Consider the following 15,819-nt stretch of genomic DNA (forward strand, 5'->3'; position numbering starts at 1 on the left):
CACAGCATTTGAGGTCAGGCCCTTGTAGGGACGTACGGCCTGGACAGTGGATAGACAGGCACAGCGTTTCAGGTCAGGTACATGTGCTGCAGTGCTTATATTATCTGGAGCATAGGAGGCAGTTTAAGCTGCTGCAAGGTTTTCAATTGCTTTTATTCATCTTGCCATTCACAGGGAAAATTTGGAAACCCAAGCAAAGGCATGTTTACTTTCAAAAACACTAGCATTTCCATCAACTCTGAGGCCAGCCTTGAGCGGTGAGGGCTCATGATATCCCCTGTCATTGAAAAGACATGTTCACTGGGCACACTGGTTGGTGGACATGGCAGATATCACTGAGCCACTTTGGCTAGGTGTGGCCAGACAGTGGACTTGTGTGCCCAATATGCCAACAGATCTGTCTACATGTTCTCTGTCAGCTCTGAAAGATACCGTGTCACTGACAGCTGTGCTGGTGTCTCCTTTGCTTGGGTGGTCTGAGAGTCAGTCATGCCAGCTGCTTTCTCTCTAGCCTGTCGCACAACAGATGAATCTTTATGGGCAACATGTCTTTGGCGTTCTGAAGTGGAGGAGGAGGAGGAGGTACTATCTGTCGCTGACAGAGTGCTGCTCCTGCTTGGGCTAGCACAACTCTCTGAAGTGCCCACTGTTTCCACCTCTGCTTCACGCCTAATCTGTCTCTGCCTATGGCGCTCCTGTTCATGGACTTTTGCTAACAGCAGGTTCTTCACCAATAAGAGACAATTGTACTCTAGGGCGAGTTTCCCTTTCACACAGGGATCACAGACTGTGGCGAGCATGTATGTGTTCTGTTCTGTTAAAAGGCCTTAATCTCTCTTCCACCTGCTGCTGCAAAACATCCAGACAATGCAGCACCTCAACTGTCATTCCCTCTTCCTGTTTAAAGGCCTCCAAATGTTCATCCAGGAAATTAACTATAGGAATGATGACAGCCAAGGTGGCACTTCTGGAATTCATCTCCTCCGTGACATCCTTGAAGGGTTGCAGGATTTTTACCAGCTGACTCATGACTAACCAATTATGATGCCCTAGGGGATTCTGCACACCTATGTCCATTATACCAGAAAGTTCATGAAGTGATGTCTGCAGCTCCATTAACCTCTCCAGCATCATAAAGGTGGAATTCCACCGGGTGGCAATGTCTTGAATGAGATGCTTGTGAGGCATCTCCAAATCAGTCTGCTTTTGTCAGAGAACCTGCCCCACCTTCACACTTCTGTGGAAGTGCGCTGCTATGTTCCTGCACTTCTGTATTAACCTATGCAGGTATTCATTCTCTTTGTCATTGGAATCCAACCCCAGAGCTGACTTTACTACCAGGTGCAGAGTGTGTGCAAAACATCGGATGTTCTTAAAGTGCCCGTCGTTTATTGCCTTAACCATGTTTGCACCATTGTCTGTGACAAAGAACCCTGCCTGAGGATTCCTGTCTTGCTGGTGTAGTTGCCAGCCCTCCAGCATCTGTCTGATGCATGCTAGAATATTGGCTGCGGTATGGGCCTGGTCCGTCAGGTGGGTGTGCAGTAAAGCCCACCTCCACCCTGATACTTGTTCAGTAATAGAGCTGCTGGCTGCCACTGCCTCAGCTAGGTCCCACCAGTGTGCTGTCAGGGAGAGGTAAGAGTGTGCAGCATTCATGGAGGTCCAGATATCGCAGGTGAAATGCACACTCCCCTCTGCCTTAGCTAGCAGCGCTTGGATGTGACTGCGACACTGCTTGTACAGGCTGGGGATGACCTTTCTGCTAAATGTGATTCTGGAGGGGTCTTTGTAATTTGGAACTACGACCTTCAGAAAACGCTTGAAACCCACATTCTCCACTAACTGCAAGGGCTGGTCTTCAAGGGCAATCATTTCCCCAATGCTCCTGGTTACAACTTTTGAGGCTGCCTGCCTCCTACCCCGGGATAGCGTTACCACACTCCACCCCATTTCCTCCATGGTGGGTTGTCACTTCTGTCAATGTCAGGGGGGTTGCTGGCCTGCCACCTGACTGCTAGAAGGTGATGAGGGTGTAGGCTGACTCTGCTGCTTTTGAACCACTTTACGCTGCTTGGAAGGGGTCCCCTGACTGGTACTGTCACCATCCCCAGATGGCGTACTGTTGTTGGGTTTTGCCTCTTCATATGATGCGTCATGCCAAAATTAGATAGATGTCCCATTTGCTTGCCTCTGCTAATAGCCCTGCCACAGTAATTACACCGAGCAAAACGCGGGTCATCCATCACTTTAAAGTGGCTCCAGATCGCAGATGTCTTTCGGGATCCTCCCTTCTCTAAAGCCTTGGGGGTGGATGCTGGCACTGGAGCTGAAGTAGTGGGTGCACCCTGAGAAGCAATGCTAGGGGCCTCAGTCACCCTCTGTGCCTGCGCTGACTGCTCTTCCTCCTCCTCATCAGTTTCATCTCTCCCCTGCTGTACTGAAGTGGAAGCTAAGACAGGACTAACTGATCCTCCTAAAGCTTCGTCAGCTATTACTTCTTCTGTTTCTGATGAGAATCCCACACAAGATGATTCTTCATCTGAATCAGAATTAAACAGTGACTGCGCTACATTGTCAACACTAAGTCTTAGTCGAGACTTCTGTTCCCCTGCTGCTTTTGGGTGTCGACATTTTGTCTGGCATGACTCAGCCTCCCCTTCCCTCACCTCCAAAACTACAGGGTCAGAAACAGGTGGAAATGCTGCTTAAAAAACAAACAGGGCTAACTGGCACTGCAGCAAAATAAAGAATAAATATTTTTTTCTCTTAAGTAACTAGCCTAGCTAACAATTAAATACAGATTTCTTAAATCAGACTAGCTCTGGGTGCACCCACCTTCCGCAGAGACCACCTCCCCATACCACCCCTGCAAAGAAAGTGCGTGGCACGCCACGTGCTTAAGTATATATATAGTGCTGGGTCAGCAGGAAAATAGTCACCGAGCACTGAATGATAGCGCGATTGACTGCATTCAGTGCATTTCAAAAAATGTTATTGCTGGCCTTCAGCCAGTCCCTTATCTTCCATTGCCTTATGTAACACTTAGGAACGTGCATAAAAGCCCATTTATGTGGTAAAGTCAATTTACATGCATAAAACCTTTTGAAAATTCAGTGAAACTTCAAAGGAGTTGTACTTATAAAAGTAGCAATTTTCAAAAGCCCATTTACACATCTAAAACCCAGTTTTATGCATGTCAATCCATTTGAAAATTACCTCCTTAGGACCTGATTAACTAAGGCATTTCTCCCATTCTGTGTCTATGGGAAAATACCTTCATGAATCAGGCCCTGAGACTGTAAACTCTCTAGGGCAGGGTCTCTCTGAACCTGTATGTACCACATTTATCAAACCAAAAAACACACTTAAAAAAAAAAGTGAACTAAAATGGCACTGTCAGGGTCCAATGATATCCTTTTCATCAGTCTGCAAGCAAGTTCCTTTATCCAGGCGGATCTCAGCTGCATTCTTTTTCCCTCCCCTACAAAATGTGAGGAGGAGTAACATCAAGAGTGAGCAAATGCTTACTTCCTCTAGCAAGGTACGGATTTGCCTGATATGCTGAATATCTTCCTGGTATAATTGCTGTGCCCCCTCTATGCCAGGGATGAGGTGGCATTGTCAGAACCAGGCAGGTCCTTTGTCTGATGTGGGTAAGATTCCTGTGATCATTTACTAAAAAAATATAAGGTCAATATTCAGTGATGCAGCAAATGGCAAATTAATCCGGGGAAGATTATGCACATAACTTGTCCTGGATATTCAGTAAGACTTACATGCACAAGTCTCTCACCGAACATACCTGGATAAAATTGCACACGTAACTTTATCTAGGTAAAGTTAGGCTTGTGAATTCTCTGACTAGACTTGTGAATGGAACTTTACATGGACGGCGTTGAATATGCATGCTCACAGGGTAAAGTTAAACCCTTACCCTTGGAGCTGTTGCGCTGGAGGTAGACCCTTGGCCTGGCGCAGGATTGGTATGGCCCCCTGTGGGTTCCCGGAGGGTGCCTGCTGCCAGGAGGCGAAGCACACGAGGAGATAGAGGCTAGCTGGAGCTTCACCAATAACAGTCCGGGGTTTCCGCGGGTTGAGCCCTTGGGCACCTGGACCGCCTGGGCTTAGGTGGGCCTCAGAGCATCTCCTGGAGAGGTAGCGGAGAGGTGTGCCCACCAAGAGCAAGGGTGCGTGGCTACTGGAGAACGGTTGAGCTAGACCAAAACAGAGGTTACCGGAGACCACTGGAACGGAGCAAGAACTGAAGGTCATCCGGTCAGGATAGGCAGGGCCTAGTGGTCTAGCTGGTAGAAGGCTGCGGGTAACGTCAGGTGGTCAAGGGAGTAGCAAAGAGAGTGTCCATGTGGAGTGCAAGGGTCAAAGCCAGGGTATCCGTCTGAGGGTGGTCAGCCAAAGCAAAGGTCAGTCCAGGTATCAGTCTGAGTATGGTCAGTAGCAAGCAGAGGTCAGTTCCAGGTATCAGTCCGAGCATGGTCAGTGGCAAGCAGAGGTCAGTTCCAGGCAGTGGTCCAAACGTGGTCAGAGGTAGGCAGAGGTCAGTTCCAGGCAGTGATCCAAATGTGGTCAGAGGCAGGCAGAGGTCAGTTCCAGGCAGCGGTCCAATACCGTGAGTCAGTCCAAGCATGGTCAGAGGCAAGCCAGAGTTAGTACCAAATATCAGTCCGAAGGGTACAACCTGGTAGAGATGTGAATCGGAACTGGAATCGGTTCGGATTCCGGTTCCGATTCACATGTGGGCTTTTTTCAATTGGGCCCGATTGCTGTTTTGTTTATTGGCTGCGCCCCAGTGTTAGTGTATTTTGTGATGTCTCCTGGAAAACCTGTTTCAGTAGGGGGGGAGGGGGAGAGAGAGAGATAGAGAGAGAGAGAGAGAGAAAGAAAGAAAGAAAGAGACTGAGACTAGCCATAATGCCTTCTCCCTAGGTAGGTATTTATATCCCTATGGGAGGCCCACCTAGTAACTCGAGGTGAGGTTTACGTATTGGTGTAGGGGGTTAGGGGCCACTTTGACATTCAATGTGAGACGTACGAACAGAACAGTGGTCTCTTGTGAAGATTTGATGACCTTCAGAGAGAGGAAACTCACCCAAAGATGAGATTGGTGCAATGTTCTCTCCACCTAGCTTGATATTACCCAGGTAGAGCGTCCATCAAGCTAGGTGGCGAGAACATTGTACCAATCTCATCTTTGGGTGAGTTTCCTCTCTCCATAGGTCATCAAATCTTCACAAGAGACCACTGTTCTGTTTGTACGTCTCACGTTGAATGTCAAAGTGGCCCCTAACCCCCTACACTAATACGTAAACCTCACATGGAGTTACTAGATGGGCCTCCCATAGGGATACAAATACCTACCTAGGGAGAAGGCATTATGGCTAGTCTCAGTCTCTTTCTTTCTCTCTCTCTCTCTCTCTCTCTCCCTCTCCCTCCCCCCTTCCCCCCTACTGAAACAGGTTTTCCAGGAGACATCACAAAATACACTAACACTGTAACACAAGCTATCACACAGCTTAACACTACTTAAAAAGGTGTAGCTAATCAGTGTTAAGTCCATGCAATAGGACTTCACAAACTGATAAACCCAGCCTGCCCCTAACTCCTCCTCATTTTCAGATGTGCATCACACCATACGATATGGTGCTATCGCATGCGTTAAAGGCGTTTTCGCATGCGATAAGCCCTTAACACATGTGAAAATACCTTAGCACTTTCTGATAATGACCCCCTCTGTGGTTTCCTTTAGTTGCCAGCTTGCAGGATAAGTTGGAAGATGTAGAGGAGAAAAACAAATTTTAGTGACCGCTGCGGCTGAACCTTGGGTCATGAGCTCCATGTGGCCAGAGCTGATGAGGTCTACCATCTTTGGATCAGGCTGGCAAGTTACCAAACAACTGTCATTCCCACCAGCCATCCAGCTATCTACCTTACATTTGATTGAATTGCCAACTACAATACCATCCTAAGCCTTCCCTCCTGGGCACATGCTCTTGGAGACACGTCCTTGGTGAGAGAGATTACCGCATCACCTGGAGAGCAGGTCCTATCTACAGGATAATTTTCTGCCACAATAGGATGATGCTGTCCTTCTCAGTGCTTCTGTAGCAGTAACTATCATGCCTTACCTGCAAGTTGGAATAGTAAGCCATTTTGTTGGAAGGGGTCACCAAGCTATGGTAAAAACTGGGGAATGTTTGTCACAAATCCAAAGAACAGTATAAATGAGCAGTGGTGCTTTTCTGGGACAGATGAACTGATCCTAAGGTGCTGTTTCATTACCCAAGCATCTTCCTTAGTGATTTCATACCTTCCTTTTGAAGAAGTGAAAAGGGCTTAGTTTTCACCAGAAGCTCTGTTATGTTTTATTGAGACAGAATTGCCTTCCAAGCACTGCAACCAGTAATGGCTTTGGCCTTACACTGTGCAACTTTGTTTAAATTCTGCAAGATTATAAAAAAAAATATTTTGTTTGAAGATGGTCTACCTTATATACCGTATGGCTGGTAAAACAACATAATATATAATTACTTCAAGATAATTGCTGTTGAACAAATTTTGGAGTCCTTGCAAGCATACAATCTGTGGTGTCTTGATTTGCATGCAAAACTTTAAAGCAAAATGTGTCCACCTGTAGGGTCTTGTAGCTTTAGCTCCTTCCCAAAGAAAAACCCTTGTACAGCCTATCTCAGGACCTATGAGGCCTACCAGGCTACATGTGCACAAATTACCAGCTGCTGGTGCTGAGCATGCCTCGGGATAGGAGGATGGTGGTGCAGTTCATCCCAGTGTGACTGCCACAGACAGTGCCAGTGGAAGGGCGTCCATCCACTCTAGGTGGTGATGTCATCACATGATCTCTCTCATCACACATGCCCCCAGCTCCTAAATACTTACTGAAAATGGAAAACACCCTCCAGCTCCATGCCTCACGTACTTCTCATCTCATCTGTCCTTTCAAAACTGCCGCCCTTACCAGTAACTCTGCTCCTCTGTCCACTTCCGGCATCCTAGGCCACCACCTACCTCACCGTAATATTTTCCCCAGCCCTGGCCATAGACCACATCACACTGCACTCTTTCTTTCCCCCACTTACCATTTCTGCGTGATCTTCCCCAGGCCTGGCAAAACAGCATGCTGCATCGACACCTCACACTCAAATGCCAACAAAATGTTTCCTGGCACATATGCCTCCCTCTCCCCCCCATACTCTTGGTACAATATAGACTATACTGCACATCAATCTATAGATGTACCTAATGGGTTCTTTCCTAATTTTTTTATTTCAAAAACTCGGTGTTCCTTATAGTTCAATGTGTCATATAGTCCAAGAAATATGGTAACCTGCTGTAACGTTCCTTGATTTAGGGCATTGAATAAACAATTAATTCCAATGCTACAATTTAATGGACAGGATTAATTGTTCAGATTAGTAATCAGTCAGCTAGATTGCTTTCTTTCAAAATTCCTTTACATAACTAAACATGCCAGTCTATAATCTTGGGTTTCTGTGTTAAATGTTGCATGACAAAGACCACATGCAGTTTAATTCTTTACGAGATGTATTCTCCTGAATCAATGAACAGCAGTACAGTAACACCAATAGAAGAAACATGATATGAAATTCATGTAGGCCTTCATCATACCCAGTTCCTGAACTGGATAAATGATTAAATATCTGGAGATGTTTTAATTTATTTATCTTGATTTCTCAATCGCCTGTCCTCAGCTCTAGATGATGAACAACAAACTACAAAACATTTTTAAAATCCAAATATAATAAAATCATATGACACATGCATACAAAATGTAAATACATGCAAAATAAAACAAAACAGTAAATAATATCTGCTTCCTTTAGCTCGTAAAATAGTTCAAAACATAACTAAGCATAGGTTAACTGAAATATATTTGCAGGAGGCATTTAAACTTCAGATATTGTTATTCTATGTGCAAGTCTATTGGTAGAGAGTTGCAAAGAACCTGAATTATACACCTATAAGCCTGGTCTTAAGTTTTTACCAGCCTGCTAATGATTGGAACCACAAGAAGACCCTTAGGGTTTTTGTTTTTTTTAAATCTCAGATGCCTACCAGAGCCACACCTTCTTAATTTATCAGCAAGATATATAGTGGCCTAACCATAAAGCACCTTAAAACTTAGGCAGATAAGCTTAAACTGACATCTGTAAAAAAAAAAGAAAAGTGGTAGGCAATGAAGCTGGTACTGGAATGGTGTGATATGGCCTTTCATCTCATATCTAGAAATTAACCTAGACGCTACATACTGAACCATGTGAATACCTCTAAAACCTTTCAAGGGTAGCCCCACAATAAAGGTATTGCAATAATATAATGAAGTGTAAGCACTAAGAAATGGAACCAGGTTTGCAATTGCTGTGTGCAAAAGAATAGTTTTAGTGAGCATAACAAATGGAGACTATAGCAAGCCTTCTTACAGATACACATTCCAAGATAGGGTGAGTATTCAAAGTTACTTCCAAACTAAACATTCATATGTAGAAAAATCTTAAAATCTGGCAGATTAACCCCAACTTTATTGATCATCAAAATCTCTGTTTTTTGAGACATTCAGGAATAAATGACTGTTTTATATAAACTGGAACTCTTACCAAAGAATCATTAGCCATTTGCACAGACTTATCCCCATTACTGTCTATAGGGCAATGAATCTGTAGGTAATTGGCATAACACTATGTACCTTGACAGTTTTTTTTCTCATGCTGCAAAAAAGCTATATATCCTATCCTTTGTAAAATCTCGTGAGCATACTTTTTGTAGCTCTCCATATTTTTCAAATTAAAAACAAATATATATGCACTATTAGGGTCCAGTTTTCATAGTCTTATTTTACTAGATAGATCTTTTAAATTAATAAAGTACAAATATGTTTTATTTCCTTAGAAAAATATGCCACACTGCATATCATCACAAGCCTTCTAGAAGCCAAAAATAGGGGATTACTGAACTATAATATTGTACTCTAGTGGTTTATTAAATTTCCCCTGCCTGGCTAGATTAAATTAAATTACAAAGGAAATACTCCTTTGTCACTTGCCTTTTGAAGTCAGAAATGCCAGAGTAGACCAGCAAATGTTATTTTGAAGCCCACAGTAGACACATTATCACTTTGTTGAGATGTTTATTACCTTTGTTTATTACCTTTGTTGATATCAGCAGAGAGGTGCCTTTGATTGGAAGCCAGTGCTATATTATTTGCCTGGACAGCAGAGACACCAGGTAGTCTTCAATGGAGGTGGAGATGCTAGTATTTATTATAATTAACTTTCCATGAAATATTAAGTTATATTTGAAATGGCAAATGGTATATCTTTGCATCAGAACTTGGGTAGGTGATACTTGTCTGGAGCCAAAGAGGAGCAAGGGATTGAATACTAATTAGCATGTTTTATTATGTCTAAAAGGTGGCTGCTTTGTTTTGAGAGAGAAAGGGAGAGATAGAGAGATGTAATCATGAGGTGAGGCTTTAATTGCAGCTTTCTTTCGGCTGCTTTGCTTATAACAAAGAAAGTTTCAATTTCTTAGTATTAAGACATATTTGTTTGTTATTCTGTAGTGAGGGAAAGGAAAGTGATTTTCAGATATCTCCTGACTATATTTTATTTCAGTCTACATTAAGGGGCAGATTTTAAGAGCCCTGCTCGCGTAAATCCGCCCGGATTTACGCGAGCAGGGCCCTGCGCGCCGGTGCGCCTATGTTCAATAGGCCTACCGGCGCGCGCAGAGCCCCGGGACTCGCGTAAGTCCCGGGGTTTTCCGAGGGGGGCGTGTCGGGGGCATGTCGGGGCGGGGCCGAGCGGCACGCCGTTTTCGGGGGGGGACGCGGCGTTTCGGGGACGGGCCCGGGGGCGTGGTTTCGGCCCGGGGCAGTCCGGGGGCGTAGCCGCGCCCTCCGGAACCGCCCCTGGGTTGCGTCTCGGTGCGCCAGTGGCCCGCTGGCGCGCAGGGATTTACTTCTCCCTCTGGGAGGCGTAAATCCCCCAACAAAGGTAGGGGGGGGTTTAGACAGGGCTGGGGGGGGTGGGTTAGGTAGAGGAAGGGAGGGGAAGGTGAGGGGAGGGCGTTAGCGAATTCCCTCCGAGGCCGCTCCGATTTCGGAGCGGCCTCGGAGGGGACGGAGGCAGGCTGCATGGCTTGGCGCGCGCCGGCTACACGAAATCGGTAGCCTTGCGCTCGCCGATCCAGGATTTTAGCGGATACGCGCGGCTACACGCGTATCTACTAAAATCCCGTGTACTTTTGTTGGCGCCTGGAGCGCCAACAAAAGTACGCCAACGCGCCGTTTTTGAAAATCTACCCCTAATAGTATTAAGAATAGTTGCTTACACACTATTAGTAATAGATAAATTAATTGCAGGGAATTTTGGAAGATTTGTCACCATTTTATTTAGAAAAGAGAGAATATTTCTTTTTGTGAGAGTTTCTCCATGGGGCAAATTGATTTTCTGTTTTATTCATCATTCCCTTCCTAATAGTTCCTAACATTCCGTTTGCTTTTTTGACTGCCGCAGCACACTGAGCCAACGATTTCAAGTTATTATCTACTATGACACCTAGATCTCTTTTCTGGGTGGTAGCTCCTAATATGGAACCTAACATCATGTAAGTATAGCATGAGTTATTTTTCCCTATGTACATCACCTTGCACTTATCCACATTCAATTTCATCTGCCATTTCGATGCCCAATTTTCCAGTCTCACAAGGTCCTCCTGCAATTTATCACAATCTGCTTGTGATTTAACTACTCTGAATAATTTTGTATTAACTAGGGATCTGAATCGTTTTTTGACGATTTAAAATATCGTCCGATATATTTTAAATCGTCAAAAATCGTTAGGGCCACGATACAATACCAATTCCCCAGATTTATTGTCAAAAAATCGTAAATCGGGGGAAGGGGGAGGGCAGGAAAACCGGCACACTAAAACACCCTAAAACCCACCCCGACCCTTTAAATTAAATCCCCCCACCCTCCCGAACCCCCCCCCCAAATGCCTTAAATTACCTGGGGGTCCAGCGGCGGTCCGTAGTTAAATCGGGGGAAGGGGGAGGGCAGGAAAACCGGCACACTAAAACACCCTAAAACCCACCCCCGACCCTTTAAATTAAATCCCCCACCCTCCCGAACCCCCCCCCAAATGCCTTAAATTACCTGGGGGTCCAGCGGCGGTCCGAACGGTCTCCTGCAATTGAATCGTGTTGTCTTCAGCTGGCGCCATTCTGCGCCGCCATTTTGCAAAATGGCGGCGCAAAATGGCGGCGACCATAGACCAACACGATTCGACTGCAGGAGATCGTTCCGGACCCCCGCTGGACTTTAGCAAGTCGGGGTCCCCGCTGAACGACCTCCTGCAGTCGATCTCCTGCCGGCGCCATTTTCCGTACGGAAAACGATTCGCAGCAGGAGATCGCTCTCGGACCCCCGCTGGACCCCCAGGGACTTTTGGCCAGCTTGGGGGGGCCTCCTGACCCCCACAAGACTTGCCAAAAGTCCAGCGGGGGTCCGGAACGACCTCCTGCAGTCGAATCGTGTTGGTCTATGGCCGCCGCCATTTTGCGCCGCCATTTTGCAAAATGGCGGCGCAGAATGGCTCCGGCTGAAGACAACACGATTCAATTGCAGGAGACCGTTCCGGACCGCCGCTGGACCCCCAGGTAATTTAAGGCATTTGGGGGGGGGGGGTTCAGGAGGGTGGGGGATTTAATTTAAAGGGTCGGGGTGGGTTTTAGGGTGTTTTAGTGTGCCGGTTTTCCTGCCCTCCCCCTTCCCCCGATTTAGCTACGGACCGCCGCTGGACCCTCAGGTAATTTAAGGCATTTGGGGGGGGGGGTTCGGGAGGGTGGGGGATTTAATTTAAAGGGTCGGGGTGGGTTTTAGGGGGTTTTAGTGTGCCGGTTCACGATTTTAACGATTTTCACGATACTCTAAACACCCAAACGGCGACGATACGATTCCCTCCCCCTCCCAGCCGAAATCGATCGTTAAGACGATCGAGGACACGATTCACATCTCTAGAATTAACTGCAAATTTGATTTCCTCACTCGTTGTATAGCTTTCCAGATCATTTATAAATATATTGAAAAGCATGAGTCCCAGTACAGATCGCTGAGGCACTTCACTGCCCACCCCCCTCCACAGAGAAAATTGTTCATTGAATCCTACTCTCTGTTTCCTGTCTTTTAGCCTCAATTAAAAAATATTTCACTCACAGATGACAGCCCAGTACTCCACTGGCCCTATCAAAAGGCTACCTGCTCCCACAGCATCTCTCATAGGCTGAGCAGAGATTAAGAGACCAGTTGAGTGGTGTTCACCCATACGGAATTCCTTTCCTATAGAGAAATTAACTTTTTATTTAACTATTTCCTTTTGGGCCTTTGGAGTTTGGAGCTTAGCTTACTTTTGATTTACTTAAGTTGAGTTAACTTTGCTCTGCATTGTTTCTATCTCTCATTTTCTCAAATCCAAAAATATTTTTGTCTTAGGGCCTGCATTCTTTAAGCTTTCTCCTATTCTGTGTCTATGGGGAGAAAAGCTGAGTAAATCAAGCCCTTAATATCTACTTCTTTAATATCAACCATCCTTCCTTCCCCTCCTAGTGCTGTTTAAAATATTGCAATTTTCTATGAAATAGTTATTGTTGAAATTATGGCACTATATTGAGCAAATGGTTGAATACAAAGCTATTGTATAATTTTTAAAACTTTGCCAGCAGCTATTAAGTTCAAATATCCAGTTTAACTCTTGTCAAATAAGTACAATTAGCAGTTTTTCAAGTACTGAAGCTCTTTAAATGATTTAGGCTTGTTACTATCAGAAATAAAATTCTCATAATTAAGAATGAGTATTCTTAATGGGTCTAGGGTTGCCAACTGGCTCTAGATTTTCAGGACAGGTTGATCCAGTCCTGGTTTTACCTCATTATATGCTGGGACTTTTTCTGATTTCCTTATTGCATTCCCTAAGAAAGTCAAGACTATAAGTACTTGCATGCAGAGGAGTTAAACCAAGAGTGGAACAAACTGTCCTGAAAATCTGGAGCCAGTTGGCAACTCTATCTGGACAGAACAGTTCACAATATATCAAAGTGACTTTTGAAGTGGTTAGTAAAAGTTAGAGTCAACTCTGACTTTTACTTTGACCCAGTAGTGAGCCAGGTTATTAGGATACACCATAAAACAAGTCATATTTTAATCCTTAATAAGGATTTATGAAGCATTTTATATACAAACAGCATCCCAGTGTGCTCTATTGAAACAATGGTTCCTAATCTGTATTTAGCTACTGCTTTGAGAATTTAAGAAAGTCATGGGCAAAACTGGAAGTACTGAGACACTGAATAAATTGTTGCGGGAGCTCTAGGAATCGGTCCCAATTCCGGGGAAGTTGGTGTGCCCTTGGACCACGGTGCGACTGCAGAGGAGCTCAGAGGAAGCACTGAGGCAGGCAATACGTGTCCAAGCACAGGCGGACAGGCTGAAGACCAGGAGCTCTGACCTCTGCCGAACCTGAACGCACCAGAAGAGACCCAACAATGCAATGCTAGTCTCTGGGGTAGCCCTTCGGCCACTCAATAGCCCTTTCAGACGTGCTGCCTGGAATCAGCAGATGCGAAGGGACAGACAGAGGTTGAGGACAGGCAATGGTACTGGAACAATATGAAGACACTTGGAGACATGGTCGAGACGAGGGTACTTGGAGACTTGGACGATACATGGGCACATGGAGATTTAGGCAGGCACTTCCCCTCAGAGTGCCTTACACAGCCCCCTGTGGGCTGGTCACGGACCACCCTGTCCCACTGTGTGCCCTACACAAGCTGAGGAGGCTGGTTACGGATCACACGGAGAGCGGGACGTGCGCAAGATTGAAGCTCAGGATGAAGGAGGGATCCAGACAGCACTCGAAGAAGGATCCAACTGGAAGAGGACACCAGTGTCCCGAAATGGACACCAGATCAGATATGGATTTACTCCCAGGAAGGTCGGCTGGAGGCGAGGTCCGGCAGGCAAGGCAAGGCTTGAACCCGGAGCTAGGAACTAGCGGATCAATGACCATCGAACACAGGAACAGAGGAGCTGGAACAACTGGAGACAGGTATCGAAGAATTGGACCATCCGAGGACTGGGACATATGAAGAGAGGAGCCGGAGGGAACAAGGACATCTGGAGACATGACATCTGAAGACAAGAACATGAGGGACATCTGAAGATGAGGATATCTGAAGACAGGAACATCTGGACATCTGAAGACAAGGAGAGGAGATCCGACAAGGGACCAGGAACCATGGACGAAGACAGGACAAAGGACTAGGAACCACAGACAATGGCAAGGGAATTCCCATGAAGAATGGAGTGCCTTGAAGAAGCTGGACTCGACGAGAAGTCCAGGAGTGGACTGGCTCCTTGTGAGGGCACTGAAGGACTGGCGAAGGGCCCTTTTGTAGGGCTGAAGAGGAGACACACGGATGACATCATCAAGAGGCGCCACAGGGCTACTCCCACTGTGGGCCCTTTAAGAAGGCAGGAAAGGTGCGGCCGCGCACCTAGGAGGCAGGACCATGGACAGCAGCATCCATGCCGTGAAGAGGAGGGCTGGAAGTGGCACTAGACTGCAGAACAGGTCCCCGCATTGGCGGCCCCAAGCCGTGAGGAAAACAGGGTGGGAGGCGGCTTTTGGGCCGCATGGGAGGACAGCGGCGGCAGCTCAGCCTGCCGCAGGAGAGAGGATGACATCAGCGGCCTCCGGGCCGTGAAGGTGCCAGAGACGACAGCGGCTCCCTGCCGCAGGACGAATGACGGCGATGGTCACTGGGCCGCGAAGAGGAGGGCTGGAGGCAGCACAGGCCACAAAGCAGGTCCTGGCAAGTGACTCCATGCCGCAGAAGAAATGACGGTGGCAGCTCCCTGACACCGCACAGCGGAAGATGACGTTGGCGGCCTCTGGGCTGCGGAGGCAGAACGGCGGCGGCTTTGACCGCTGTGGATCACAGGCAGCAGCCTTCAGGCTGCGAGAGACGGCATCGTGGCGGCAGGCAGCAGAGGTAAGAGGCTGCTCGTGGCTAGGCCCATGAGCAGCTTCGCAACACAAATTCCCCACCTCAGGCTCTGGCCATGTTGGCAATGACTGATAGCAGAGATGATAGACAATCAGTAATGATGAGATGATAATGATAGTGCCCCTGTTATAAGCTGCTTTGAAGAACTATTCTCAGGCCCAGAAACAAACAAAATATTCAGGCTACCAAAATAATTTTATAAAGCTGATATTTCCGGGCCCTTCATTTCCAGGCACCTGCTACAATTACCAGGCTCAAGGGAACTACACTCTTCTCTTACTCTGAATAAGAATTTTAACCCATTGTCAGAGCAAGAAGGAGTTTGATGGGTCTTGCAAGTGAGGCTTCAGAATGACTTAAACTGAGGCAGCCTCACACCTGTGGTAGCCAGAGACATGGCCCCCATCTCAGAGGATCCAGATTGGTCCTCTGGGGGTTCAAAAGGGGTTGCTGGGAAAGGTCCACTGTTCAGGCAGCTTGAGGGCTGAAGGCTGCACAGTGGACTGGAAAAAAGAAGCTCCATGTCTGCAGAGTAGGCCTGGACTCCGAACGGGAAGTACCAGTGAAGTAACTTGGTATGGCCAGACCTAGACACAACACCCGGTACGTGCAATACACTGCTGAACCAGGCTCTTTGTGATTTGTACGGGAAAGTTGTGTCTGTAAATAAAATCCCTGATATTTGAAAATGAAGGAGA

Source organism: Rhinatrema bivittatum, chromosome 1 (assembly GCF_901001135.1).
Source record: "Rhinatrema bivittatum chromosome 1, aRhiBiv1.1, whole genome shotgun sequence".
NCBI lineage: Eukaryota > Metazoa > Chordata > Amphibia > Gymnophiona > Rhinatrematidae > Rhinatrema > Rhinatrema bivittatum.